The 12,847-nt window shown below is 37.5% G+C and overlaps 2 non-coding genes across 2 annotated transcripts; both read right to left on the bottom strand.

Moving 5' to 3' along the window:
• Positions 1–8,636: 8,636 nt before the first annotated feature.
• On the bottom strand, positions 8,637–8,710 carry trnai-aau (transfer RNA isoleucine (anticodon AAU)). The gene has a single exon. It is a non-coding gene; the product is annotated as a tRNA-Ile (tRNA).
• Positions 8,711–11,897: 3,187 nt separating this feature from the next.
• trnae-uuc (transfer RNA glutamic acid (anticodon UUC)) lies at positions 11,898–11,969 on the bottom strand. The gene has a single exon. It is a non-coding gene; the product is annotated as a tRNA-Glu (tRNA).
• Positions 11,970–12,847: the final 878 nt, after the last annotated feature.

Genomic DNA, 12,847 nt, shown 5'->3' with positions numbered 1-12,847 from the left:
GGTTAGAGACTCTGCCTGTGTTTGTGTGTTTGTGTTTGCCATTCCAGCGCATGGTGATGCAAAAGAATGCATCTGCTGATTTTGCTTTTCTAGCATAACTGGGTGTCGCGGCGAGCTGACCACGGGCCCAAGACCATCGAGCAAATCCATAAGGAGGCCAAACTTGAGGAGCAGGAGGAGCAGAGGAAGGTGCACCAGCAGCTGCTGTCCAAGCAAAACAAGAGGCAAAGGTGTGGCCCTCAAATCCGTGACAGCCTTTTTCACCTGGTTGTGCGAGGCCGAGGACAGGTCCAAGGACAATTGACAGAAGGATGGACACATTTGCCAACGTGTGCTAAAAGACAATTCAATAATTCAAAACAATAATAAAACTGTGTGACAAAGAAACAAAAGTTCTGACTCTAATGTATTTTTGCTTTTTCCTTTATGAACTGCAGTTAAAACTAAATGTAACATCTGCAGATGTTCCAAACAAAAGGCAGAGATGAATATAGAAATATTATTATTTATTTTTATTTTATTCTTCCTTGGCTTTTCCTGAATTCAGATAGGCTCTGCCCATTAGATTTAACTTTTTTTGTTTGTTTGTTTGTTTGTTTTTGCTAATTTCATACCAGTCCTAGGATTTTCACACAATCTGAGTGAAATTTGTGTCAAAATATTTGAATCTGAATTTGAGTCTGAATCTCAATAATTATTTAAACAAAAACCTGACATAAAAAATACAGCTGTCCTATTCCAGTCTAATAGTAGTACAAAGTAGTAGTACAAAGGTCAGGCTTTAACTTTAACTAGCTGTCACTCCTGAAGGACATGTTCAGATTTCATGAAATTTAAAAGACTTATACCAGTATTGACTTTGAGGTAGCTTACCAAATGTAGCAGTTTTGTCAATATGGGGCATTATAATATGCAAATAACTTTCTCAACAACTGTTCTTCTGATCAAGATGAAATTTTGCATACTGCTTCTGTAAGCAAGCTGGAAGATTCCTAAGGATGACTCAAACATTGGCTAATGTTTTTCAGGTAATTGGCTAATCATAGAACTGGCTTCAGTGGACTGCTATAACATTGATTCTTGTAGAAATTACTTTGAATTTAAATATCCTACTGCTTTGTATGTTGCTGATGAACTGTAACACTAGTCGTAGGACCTTTCTCCAATCTTCACAAATTTGGTATCAAAATGTTGATGAGACTGAAACATGTTGATATTTGTATGGTATATGGCCCCTACATACATATCAATCCTTCCAAGGTGTACTGATTCATTCAAAACAGCTGAAAAAAATTAATACTTCTTTGAGTAATTCTTATGAAACTTGACATGAGTACCGATTTATGGACTTTGAGCTAGCATGGCAATTATAGGACATTTTTGCCAATAGAGCCCCTCTGACATATGAAAAGGTATTTAAAAACAGAAAAATGAGTCAATCCCATTGTGTTCAAATTGTGCATGAGAAATGTGGTACAATACTTTGTGACCATTCCACAAATAAATTCAATACGTTTCGTAAACCTTTTTTTAGCCTGTTTTTGATACCTAAATTAGTTTGTCAAATGTACCTTTCAAACAAGTCAGTGACCTTTTGATCTAGAGATACCCTTTAAATGTAAAAAATGCAGATCTTCTCGTAAATAATGCTCAAAAATATGTGTATTTAACTGTCAATCCCCAAGAGCAGGATTTTTCTTAATTAATAGCATAAAACTTAGCCATAGAGTGTTAGATTATCACCAAACTTCAATGGTGTATATGAACATACTGTGAATGCAAGTACATTTGGGGTGAACTGACCTTCTGGGGGAACTATATTTCTTACTCATGTCAAATCAGAAAAAAATATATTTATATAAAGCAATTCAGCAGAGAAAATTGAGAGATTAGATTTAAACTACAACATTCCTGGGAACAAAACCTCAAAACCAACCACAGAGGCTGGTGAACTTAATGTGGGATGTGATCAGCAACCAAGTTGTGCAGCTGTGATAAAATGATTGGACCCCTTAATTGCCACCTGCAGCTATAATAAATGTAATTCTAATGTATGTTATGAATTCAACAGATAAAGGAAATTAGACATTTCAATAGCAACACACCTCCCTTGATGGAATGACTGGGTACAGAAACTAGTTGGAAGGGCAGAAAGGCCAGAAAAATAGCACAACCACCGCCTTCAAACCAGACAACAAATCTGTTTAGTTCTGACAAAGTTTTTTTTTTTTCAATTAAAAAATACAGACTCACTCTCAATAAATAACCATTTGATGAACTAATGCAGAATATAAATTAAGACAGTGACACAAGCTTTACTGTAGTTACTAAGCATTTAGGTTTCAGTGTTTTTAGGACTTGGTGGGATGGTTACGAGAAAATATTGGCATATTAGATAAGCAGAAAAATACTACGAATGGGCTCAACACCTGATGTGCGGACTCGTTTGACTTTGGATCTTGAGTATATGGCACAGTAGATTTCACGCCAATAACTGTTGCAAAGAAAAACAACCACCTGAATGCTAAAACATTTAATGGAAATAAATGTTTTATGCAATACGAGAATTATGGAAATCGGATCATCTTTGGAATAGAGAGGAGCGTTAGGCACATACTGATAATACATTTTCAGAGACAAACATTATCCCTCATGTAGATAATACAAACTCGCTAGACCTAATGGTACAGAACCTATTATTAATACAAACCCACTAGACCTAATGGTACAGAACCTATTATTAATACAAACCCACTAGACCTAATGGTATAGAACCTATTATTAATACAAACCCTCAGCAAAATGCCATCAGAGGCACAGACCAAAAGGGTCAGGAAATAATTGGAGACAGCAACAGTACTAAAATGAAGCAAGTCTAAAATCAAAAGCAGACAGAGACAAAAAAAACAGGTAGCAAACAAAACACCGGGAAAAACAGTTTCAGAAATGCCCACAATGAAAGGATGGCAAGACTCCACAAAGATAGGGGTTTAGGCCTGGGTAATGACTGTAGACTAATAGGTAGACTCACCTCTGAACCAGTTCTGGAAACGGTTAGAATTCAGAGGATCTTTGGCGGTTATAGCTGGTGGTGCCTCCAGGTTGATGAATGAGGGCAGACCTGACACTGAAAAACTGTCAAATGGCTAAAACAAAACAAAAAGTTTTAACTCATCTTAAGTGTGCAGCACCAAACAACAATCACTTTCCTTCTATAAGCCGATTTATCATTATTCAGGGGTGACAAGCTACAGAAACCTCAATATAGTTTCATCACATCAAATTCATGTCACCTATCCTGCTTACACTACATGATTATCACTGTGTTAACTATCTGCTAGGTAAAGTAAATTAATTCACCTGGTCACCAATTTAACTTGGGCTGATAAATGACATTATTGAATATTGTCATAATTTTTTAATTTGTGACAATATAATGCAAATGATTGTTCTGTTGATTTGTGTCACATATCAAGACCACTTTTTAAAGATTTTGCCTTTATTTAATCATATTCTTGTACAAGCTTTTTCATCTGTGGCTAGTTAACATGTATACAGTAGAAAAGATTGCATTTGATTATAGCCCACACAAACACAAAATTGATACATTTCTTAAAAAGAAACTTAAAGACATAACAGATTTTTCAGTCTGGCAAAGCATGCTGCAGTCTGTGCAGATGAAGCAGAGACTCTGGTACCAGTGACCTCCTCTCCAGTAGACAGTGAGAATGGACGAGCTTGATCAGAAAAAGGGGATCAATATGCCAGTTAGACAGTGTTTTGGTTTCCAACCAAATGGACAACACGGCAAACTTGTTTAATTATCAAACTTGTTTAGTGTTACATAAAAAAAATAAAATAAAATCTCAACTCGGTGTAACTTCTTTCATTTAAATTCACTGGGCTTCCTGCTTATTTTCAGCCACTTTTTGGTAACTGCATTTATATTATGTCAAATGAGATTTTAATGCTTTAATTTCTGTGTATTAAGAAATGGTGCTTGATCAATTTATGTTATTTATCCTCATATGGAAAGATTTGCTTCCATATTTTCCATATTTCAAATTTTGTGGGAAAAAGATGTCTGGAGATTTTACACTCTCTTATAGCTTGCAAGTTATAGGACAGTGCCAGACCTGTGAAACAGTGCCACTTCATCCAGTGTTTAGATGACGTTTGATGCTTAGACCTCATTAGTCATATGCTAATAGTAACTTTGATACAATCTTCAATACAGTGTTGAATAAATGTGCTTTGCAATAGTGAGCTTTGATGCCTCAGTATCTAACATCCCATCACTACATTGGAGTTCTACCATATGTATTCTTGCTCTGCCTGTTCGTTTTCCATATTGTTCTCCGTTCCCGTGTTCTTAATATCTGTGTTATCTGACTTTTACCTCTGTGTTTTCTTCTTCCTGGTTAGCCTCTCTTTGTTTTTGTTTCTCATGTATTCTGGTAACCTGCTCTTGGATAATGTTTCTGCTCCTCCTAATAAACAAAGTTCGACAACACGCTTGTGTCTTGCCCTGCCTGTCTCAGCATTACAGCTAATCTAAAGGTCAAAGGATAAACTTCACTGGCAGATACACCTATTTTTAAGCATTACCACGTATGTACACAGTTTTCTAAATACATTTACATATTAACAAATAAGCAGACATCTAGCTTCTGGACATCTGAATATTTTCAAAAATTAGATTCTTTAAAAGGTGGGTTTAAATGATACAGCACTACAAAAAGCACGCCAACCATAGGCAACAAGCAATCCTTGAATTAGAATAACTTAATATTTCTGTACGTGTGCAAAATAATAATATGATTCTTAGTCCACGTTATATTTAGGCTCCATGCATGTAAATATATCTTTTATTTAAAAATGAACACATTGTCTTTTTTTTACCACTAGTCACTTTGAAACCATTTAAGCCCACTACACTCCATTTAAGATGACCTTAGAGTGTTTTAATGAGGAGTTCCTTCAAGTACAAACTTGCATCAGTTTTCACTGTACTGGCTGCAAATAAGAAATTATGATATGCAAAATAATTGCTGTTTGATGGAATAAATGAATAACAAATATGAAGTTACAATGTGATCATAAAATGGCTTAGGCTAATGTGTCCATGTGTTCTTACAATCCTGGCAGGTGATGTGTGACTTGTGGTTGGAGCTTCACTGAAACAGATGTTTTACATCTTGTTCTGGATTAGAATTTGGCTAGTGGAATTCAGAGCCCTTTCCCCAATGGGAGAAAATGATTTTATTGTTTTATGTGAGATCATCCTGAGCAGACCATTCACAAATCAGAACAGTTTCCTGTGGCTACAGTGAGGACCTCAGCTGATACTGGAATATTCACCCACTGCTTTGATATGCTTATCTCACAGATTTCACAACAAAATCCCAGAATATCTACAATGTAGATGAGACAGGATTTGTCACTGGTCCATGACAAATCCTGTAAGATTATGTACCAGACTACAGGTGGAAGTGGGAGGGAACAGATAACAGTCCACATCACTGGGAATGTTGTTGGGCAGATTCATCATCTACAAAGGGAAACGGTTGTACAATTCTTGGTGTCAAGGAGGTCCAGACCGCAACCCCATTTTTGGATGGAACATGGATGGTTGGACAAATCTCTTCCTTAAACTATTCACTCAGATCTCAGACTGAACATTTCTCAGGGTTTTAATATTTGATGGTTAAACCTCGCATGTGACTCTGGGACTGGGGGACTAGGGGGCTTCTTAACATTTTTTCTACTCCTGAACCTCTTACTGAATAAATGTTGGGCTGTTAATTCTTTCAAAACTATACATTTTTTTAATATTTTGTCAATACATCATGACATGATCTTACTTGGAACACTTAAATGGACTTAAATGGTCCAACTGTACCTATTAAGCTGATGCCAGACTTTTCACTTATTTAATAAAATATCTTTATTTATATTATAAAACAGACATGAACTAATGAGCACATTTTGAAATAAGACATTCATATTTAAATCAATTCAAAATCTATGAAAAATGCCTGGAAAATTATTTTGGCAGGCTTATTGCATAAAGGAAAAGAGTAAAGTTATGTTAATATGGAAAGGACATGAAATTCTAAACCACACAGCTATTTTTGAAAGAAAGACTTAATTCCTTTAAATCCTTTCCATACAATCGTAATACGAAATCTCTTCTTCTCACATTTTCTTGCTTCCGTGGCTCCATTCGCTTCTTTCGTTGTCTGCTCTATGTCTTTTTGCTGACGTTTCAGTTTCTTCTTCTCATGTGTCTCCTTGAACAGCTTCTTCTCTGCATTTGGTGCTGCCCTCACATCTGAGTGATAGGACAGGGGAGGCAGTAGTGGACGGCTAGGTCTGTAGGGTCTGGATGATGGGGCTTCTTGGAGCCAGTGGGGCTCACCAGGTGCAAATCTGGTAGGCTGTCTGAGGGAGAGTGAGGGAAACCTGTTGTCTCGTGGTTTGGGAGACTCCAGGGGGAAACTGGGCCTTGGGCTTTCCAACTGTGAAAAAGCATTTAATTTAGCATCACTATTAAATACATGCATGTGCACACACTTTGATATACTATCAAAAATATAATATAAGTTAAGACTGTGATATTGTAGTGTCATAGGCAATCCATTTGTTGATTTGCCCTAACACATTTATGCTCACTATTTACCTGGATTTTAATTATAGTTCCTTATTTCAATCTAAAATCATCTCCTGTGTATAGCAGAACATTGCTTCATTGGATGTGCACTGCAGTGTAACTAAGTGTTTCACTTTTCCTACTTTCTCAAGCTGTGCTCTCAGCCTGCTCAATTCAGCTTTGATCATCACATTCTCCCTCTGCAGTTCTTGCACTGCTAGCTCGAGGTCTAGACCTCCAAGATACCGCCCAACACGTGCAGCCTTCCGTCGGTTGTCCTCCCTTGTCTTCCTCCGACATTCACCCAGGGTCTCTTCCTCCTCCACCTTATGGTTTCCCATTTGAAACATGCAGAGACATATGACTCAGCAATGTGTATTCGGTCCCTAGAGATCTTCGGCCATCAAAGATTCTATATATATATTTTTCAATCTGAGATGCTGCAGAGCCTCATTCTAATCCCTAACAGGCAATCTCTATCTAAAAAGGGCCTCATATCAAAATTTAAAGTGGTGTGTTAGTTGTAACAGTCGCCAGCTGTGTTGATAACTCACTCTACGATGCGCTGACACGGTGGAATCTTCCAGCTGCTTACCGTCCTCCTACAAAACAGAAACCTGCTTAACACACTGATATCCAGCTCAACAGGAGGATGTCTTACAATGTAGGTCGGAGAATTGTGTGAATTGCTGCAACTAACTTCAAAAGGATGAACGCTGTTCTGCCAAAAATGCATCTCACTTTTGTAATCTTATCTTTTTTAAATGTTTGTACTACTGCTTGTCTTCTGTTTATTCTGACTAGCAGTTGCTATCACACCACGCGACTAGAATGTTATACGTATGACGCCGCATGGTTACAGAATTCAAAAGATTACAGCTCGGACGATATTGAACGCGCGTTAAAATACGCTCATGAATGAGTTTAACAGACACCTGTTCATTTCAACACAAAGGGAGAAATTACTCAGCTCACAGAGCTTAGTAACGCGTTAGAGGAAAATTCGCTGCTGCTCTTTAAAACACACCAAGTCACTGCACTATATTGCACTATATTGGACTGTTTGCACTTGTGTAGCATGTTGTCTGTTGCACTGTTGTTTTTCTGTTGCACCATGGCCCTGGAGGAACATTGTCTCGTTTTTGTTGTGTACTAGTATATAGCTGAAATGACAATAAAACCTCTTGAACTTGAACTCGAACTTGATGATGACTTGCCAAAATTGCTTGATAGGTGTGCTCTGCCACGTGGCGTGAATGTAATCGTCAACTGTGATTTGAGTAAAGTATGTACAGATTGCTGAGCTTGTGAAACCAATTTTAAACATCCAATGTGTAGTATAATGTACTCTGTATTATTTTGTACTGAATGCATTGTAGGTTAGTGTTGCTGTCATGTGGTAATGATTATTACACATTTTAATCCAAACTGCGGCGTCGGGGGCTGGTAATAAATCTTCTTCCCATTGTCTCGATGGGAGGGTAACTGAGATTTGATTTCACTATTATTTTGTATATCTTAGATAATAGGTTTTTTGTATTAAGAATGTTTGTTTATAAATTCTGATATGGATGTAGGTATCGGAGTTGATTTTTGAACACAGGTGATCTTAGCTGATGGTATTGTAGGAGCTGTAGGAACAGACACCTAACTTGCTATAATTTGATGGGGAGGATGCAGGTCATCTGCATGCCTCTGGAATGGCTTCCTTGACCAATTCACACAGCGATCGAGAGCCTTACACTAATGCCAGAGTCCCTCTGATTTCATACTTTTCTCCGCAATATCCAAAATTTGTAAATAAGCACAAATCCATGGGTAAAGTTGTGTAATCAAGAACATACTCTCAATTTCCTGTACTTGGAACATGTCTTAGCAGATTGTGGTTTACAAGCAATGTTATAAGCAACACAAGTTCAAACAGGTGCCCTTTTTGCAACAGGTGGTTTGTTGACAAGGGGTCGTTCATCAGCCAAAACTCACATGGCCTATATGGGGATCGAACCCATGACCTTGGCGTTATTAGCACCACGCTCTGACCAACTGAGCTAATCGGCCTTTCGCAGGTAGCTTCACAGTTCTTGGTGCAGCAGTGAAGGGAACCTTTCCATAAAATTGTAGACTTGGTATCAACAAGATTTTCGACCGAGCATAGGTGAAAGTTGACACATATTGTTCCCTCTGACAAATGGTTATTCTGCAGCCAACTTTTGAATTAAACTTCAAAAGCAAATGTGCAGAAGCTTTTGTTAAAGAGCAATTCAGTGCAGTTGTACACTGAGAAAATCATCAATTGCAAAGTCCACCTAGCTTTATTGCTGTGAGTTACATAGTGCTGTCTATTACACCATGAAATCTGCCTTAACAACAAAAATGTCATGTCTGATTCTGTGAGCCAAGGAATATAAACCTTTTAGGGACATATTTGATGTATGGCTCACATTGCACAACTCTATGTCTTGGAATCTGGAGTCCTTAATTTGTGGTATCTCAGTGGCAGACATAATCAGTGATAAACCACTGATATGTCAACTGGTCTTAACGCAAACCAGATTTAACTTTCTCTGTGGAGACTGTGTCTAACTTAAACCTTTCCTTCAAATAGAAGAGATCCTTGTTGCAGAGGTAATGTTTTTACCTTTATATGGTTTTCCCACTCATAGTCAGGCAACACACACAAATGCAAACCTCTCACAGACTCTCTCACACACATCCAGAGCAGACATTAATATCTGACAATGTATATTTTACAGCACACTGCTGGCCATCTGAACACATGATGGATAGATATGGTATAGACTGTAGATATGGTATTATACAAAATGGATCTGTACATTCTGTAGATTGTGTACATATATACCCAACCATATACATTGTACATTGTGAATATAATCATAATATACATATATTGTACATACATTGTTAATATATTTTTGTACATACTTAGAATATATATATTTATCTGTATATATATATATATATATATATATTTTTTTTTTTATTTTTTTATTTTTTTATTTTTTTTTTTATTATTTTTTTTTTTTCTCTATGCACCCCTGGTTCTCTTCCTCAGTTTGGATAGAGCACTCTCCACCATTTCACTGCGTGTTATACTGTGTATGACTATGTATGTGACGAATAAACTGAACTTGAACTTGAACTTGAACTTGATATGATTCTAATCTGCACTATTCATCTAACACATTCATAGTTATTCATCTGAACACATGATGTTTCTGTCTCTGTACCGCTATTAGTTATGCAATGGTGCCTCAATACTAGCAGTAACTGAACAGGGTTCTGTATAAATATGATCTTTATAACAGCTGCCATAACAGCAAAAATGTAATGTCTGATTCTGTGAGCCAAGGAATTATTATTGATATTGTGAATATTTAATAACCTCCAATGCCAGCAGATTAAATTTTCACAATATTGTGAAAATTGTAAAGGATACTTTATTCATGTCCTCATTGCTAAAGATTGTATCGCTTTATCACAGAGATAAGCTAGTTAGCTAGCTAACAGTTGGGGTCAGCAAGTGTCAAACTCGGGGCTATAAACCATTCCTTGTGGAACCATTTCATTGTTCAGCTTTAAACTTTGATCATTTAGGTGCTGGTAGTTTGTTAGCTAGCTAACTGTTCAGCAATAGAAAACCTACTTTTGTATGATTTAGAGACCCAAATTTACAAACCTGTGGGTTTTCAGATTTATCGTTCTCTCTAAATAAGCAAAATGAGTTAAGCCATTACTACAGCTATTGGACTGTTTGAACTACAATATTCGACTGTTCATTTATTGTTAATTAGATTAAATTAACTTTCATAAACATTCTGTATTAATAGAATGTAGTTTTTGGCTGTGATTCATTACATTTTGGCAATTGTGAAAACAAACTGGATGATACTTCTAAAAGTAATTGTGTTTGCAGTTTATTTGCACAGGTACATGAACAACACTGGTAGCATAGTCAACAGGCTTGATGGTTTTCCAGTGCATGACACTGTGATACCAGGGCTGGCCCAATCCTGTGTGGGGCCCTATGAAGAAATTTGAGCTGCCACTGACATAACATAGGTAAAAAACCAAATAGAAATAAATACATGGTCTTTGGCACCCTCTTGGTGGCCTTAGCAGGCTCTCATTTTGCTTATATGGTGGGACAATTGTTCTGCTGTTATCCTATCTATCGAGCAGTCCTACCTAGATTTAATGCACTTATGTACATTAGCCTTAGTCCAGGTTTCTGGTGTTTATTTTAGATGCATTTTTGGTTGTATATGTTATAATTAGGCTACTGTGAACAATTGTATACCGTATAGCTACAGCACCTGTACTTCACACACATGTAGTAATCGGATCTAGAAAGTTGCCAACCCTATTAAAATATTAGGTTTATAGTATAATATTTGAATTAAACAGACAAAGCGTTAATCACAATCATTTGCATGATGATTAAATCTTGAAACAAAAATGTATCAGAGAGCTCTAGTGTTTTTTAGAGACACACACCCAATAAAACTGTGCTTGACCATTTCTTGCCCTCTATATCATTCTCTGCAGTTTACTGAGAAAGACCTGACACTGGGTAATGCCGTTGTCTATTCGAAGGCCAAAACAACAACAATCTTGGTTATCAAAGACTCACTCCACCCTGACCACAGCCTCTTGTTTTAGAAGCCATGATAAAGCCACCATTGCAGCTTGAGAGCACAAATCTAGCCTCTTAAGAGGTGTTATGTTTCACAGGCAGTTCGATATCTCAATGCGGTCCACATGAAAGCAATTTTCTTTCCATGAGTGCAAATTGCACTTTTAATGCCTGATATTTCAGCCGCTCATTTCTCTCACTACATGACAAAACTCTCGAAACTTTTCTCCAAAAGCACTGAATGTTATTCTAACCATTTATGGCCTTTCTCCATTCATGTACACAAAGTCCAGTATGATTCCAAATGTCATCAAAAGGTATATCTGTTTGTAGCTGAACAACTTATACAATGTGATCTTTCTTCTTTCTATCAAATGAACTTAACAATTGAAACATACAAAACTGGCTGTGTTTCTTGCCAACATACTTGTGTTTGGACATGTGGGATCACTTGCATGACACTTTCAATAGCTCAGTTGGTAGAGTAGAAGTTAAAACTGTCATCCTTAGGCTGTCGGTTCAACTCCGACTCCCACAAACTTTATGTTTTAATGCAGAATCTGTCATTTTATATGAGCAAAAAAAGAGATTTTCCCTGACCGGGAATCGAACCCGGGCCGCGGCGGTGAAAGCGCCAAATCCTAACCACTAGACAACCAGGGACAAAGCTGCAAAGTCTGCACTGCATACTGGAATTGGTATGCATGAGTGGAAAAAGGCCATAAAGTGAGTTATTAATCTTTCTCTTTGTTCTACAAAAAAATGAAGTTTGCAAGAGTCAGGGCTCTTTTTTACCATCTGGGAAAAGAGGGAACGCTGGTGTCACTAACACATGGAAAGAGCTGTTATAGTATTCCCCATTTGTCCCCTTAATGTTTCTGACATTTTAGCCACTCATTTCTCTCTCTACATGAAAACACTCTAGAAAATTTTCTCCAAAAAGTACGGAATGTTATTCTAAGTACTCGGAAAATAGTCTTTTCCTCCCCCTTCTGACGCGTGAACTTATAGACGCCCTTGATTGCACGGTGTCTCTGTAATTGACAGGGGAGAGAGCGTATGCCACTCCCTCTCTCCCTAAGAGTACAGCCAATTATGCTCTTTTAGACTCCTGGCCACAAATGGCTGTGACACCATCAGTTTCAAAGTTAAACACAACTCCTATAGTACTAATAAAAGCTTCACACTCACCTCAGCTGGGACATGGCAGACACTGAAGGAAACTCCTCACTTCACTCTCTTTATCTGACCAGTCATTAAGCTCCACTGGTTTCTTCACTGTTTGGAGTTTCAGCACTTCTAGGAAGAGGGAGGTCTTTCTCTCTGAGGTCTATGTACCAGACTGCAGAAGCTAACTGGTAAACTGGCTGTAATGCTGGAAGGACACTCCTGCCTGTCTGAGTCTCAGAGTCCTTCATATGAGATTACAGATCCAGCAGGAAAACTTGTTCATCATATGCATATGACATCAGTTTCTTTATAGGTCTGTTAATAGTCTCTCTCTGATGAATAGCTGGTTGCAGACTCAGGTTCAGCAGAAA

The sequence above is a fragment of the Electrophorus electricus genome, chromosome 10 (assembly GCF_041902795.1).
Source record: "Electrophorus electricus isolate QZ-2024a chromosome 10, ASM4190279v1, whole genome shotgun sequence".
Lineage (NCBI taxonomy): Eukaryota > Metazoa > Chordata > Actinopteri > Gymnotiformes > Gymnotidae > Electrophorus > Electrophorus electricus.
Note: the sequence above shows the minus strand (reverse complement) of the source record. Positions and strands in the feature narration are given on the sequence as shown.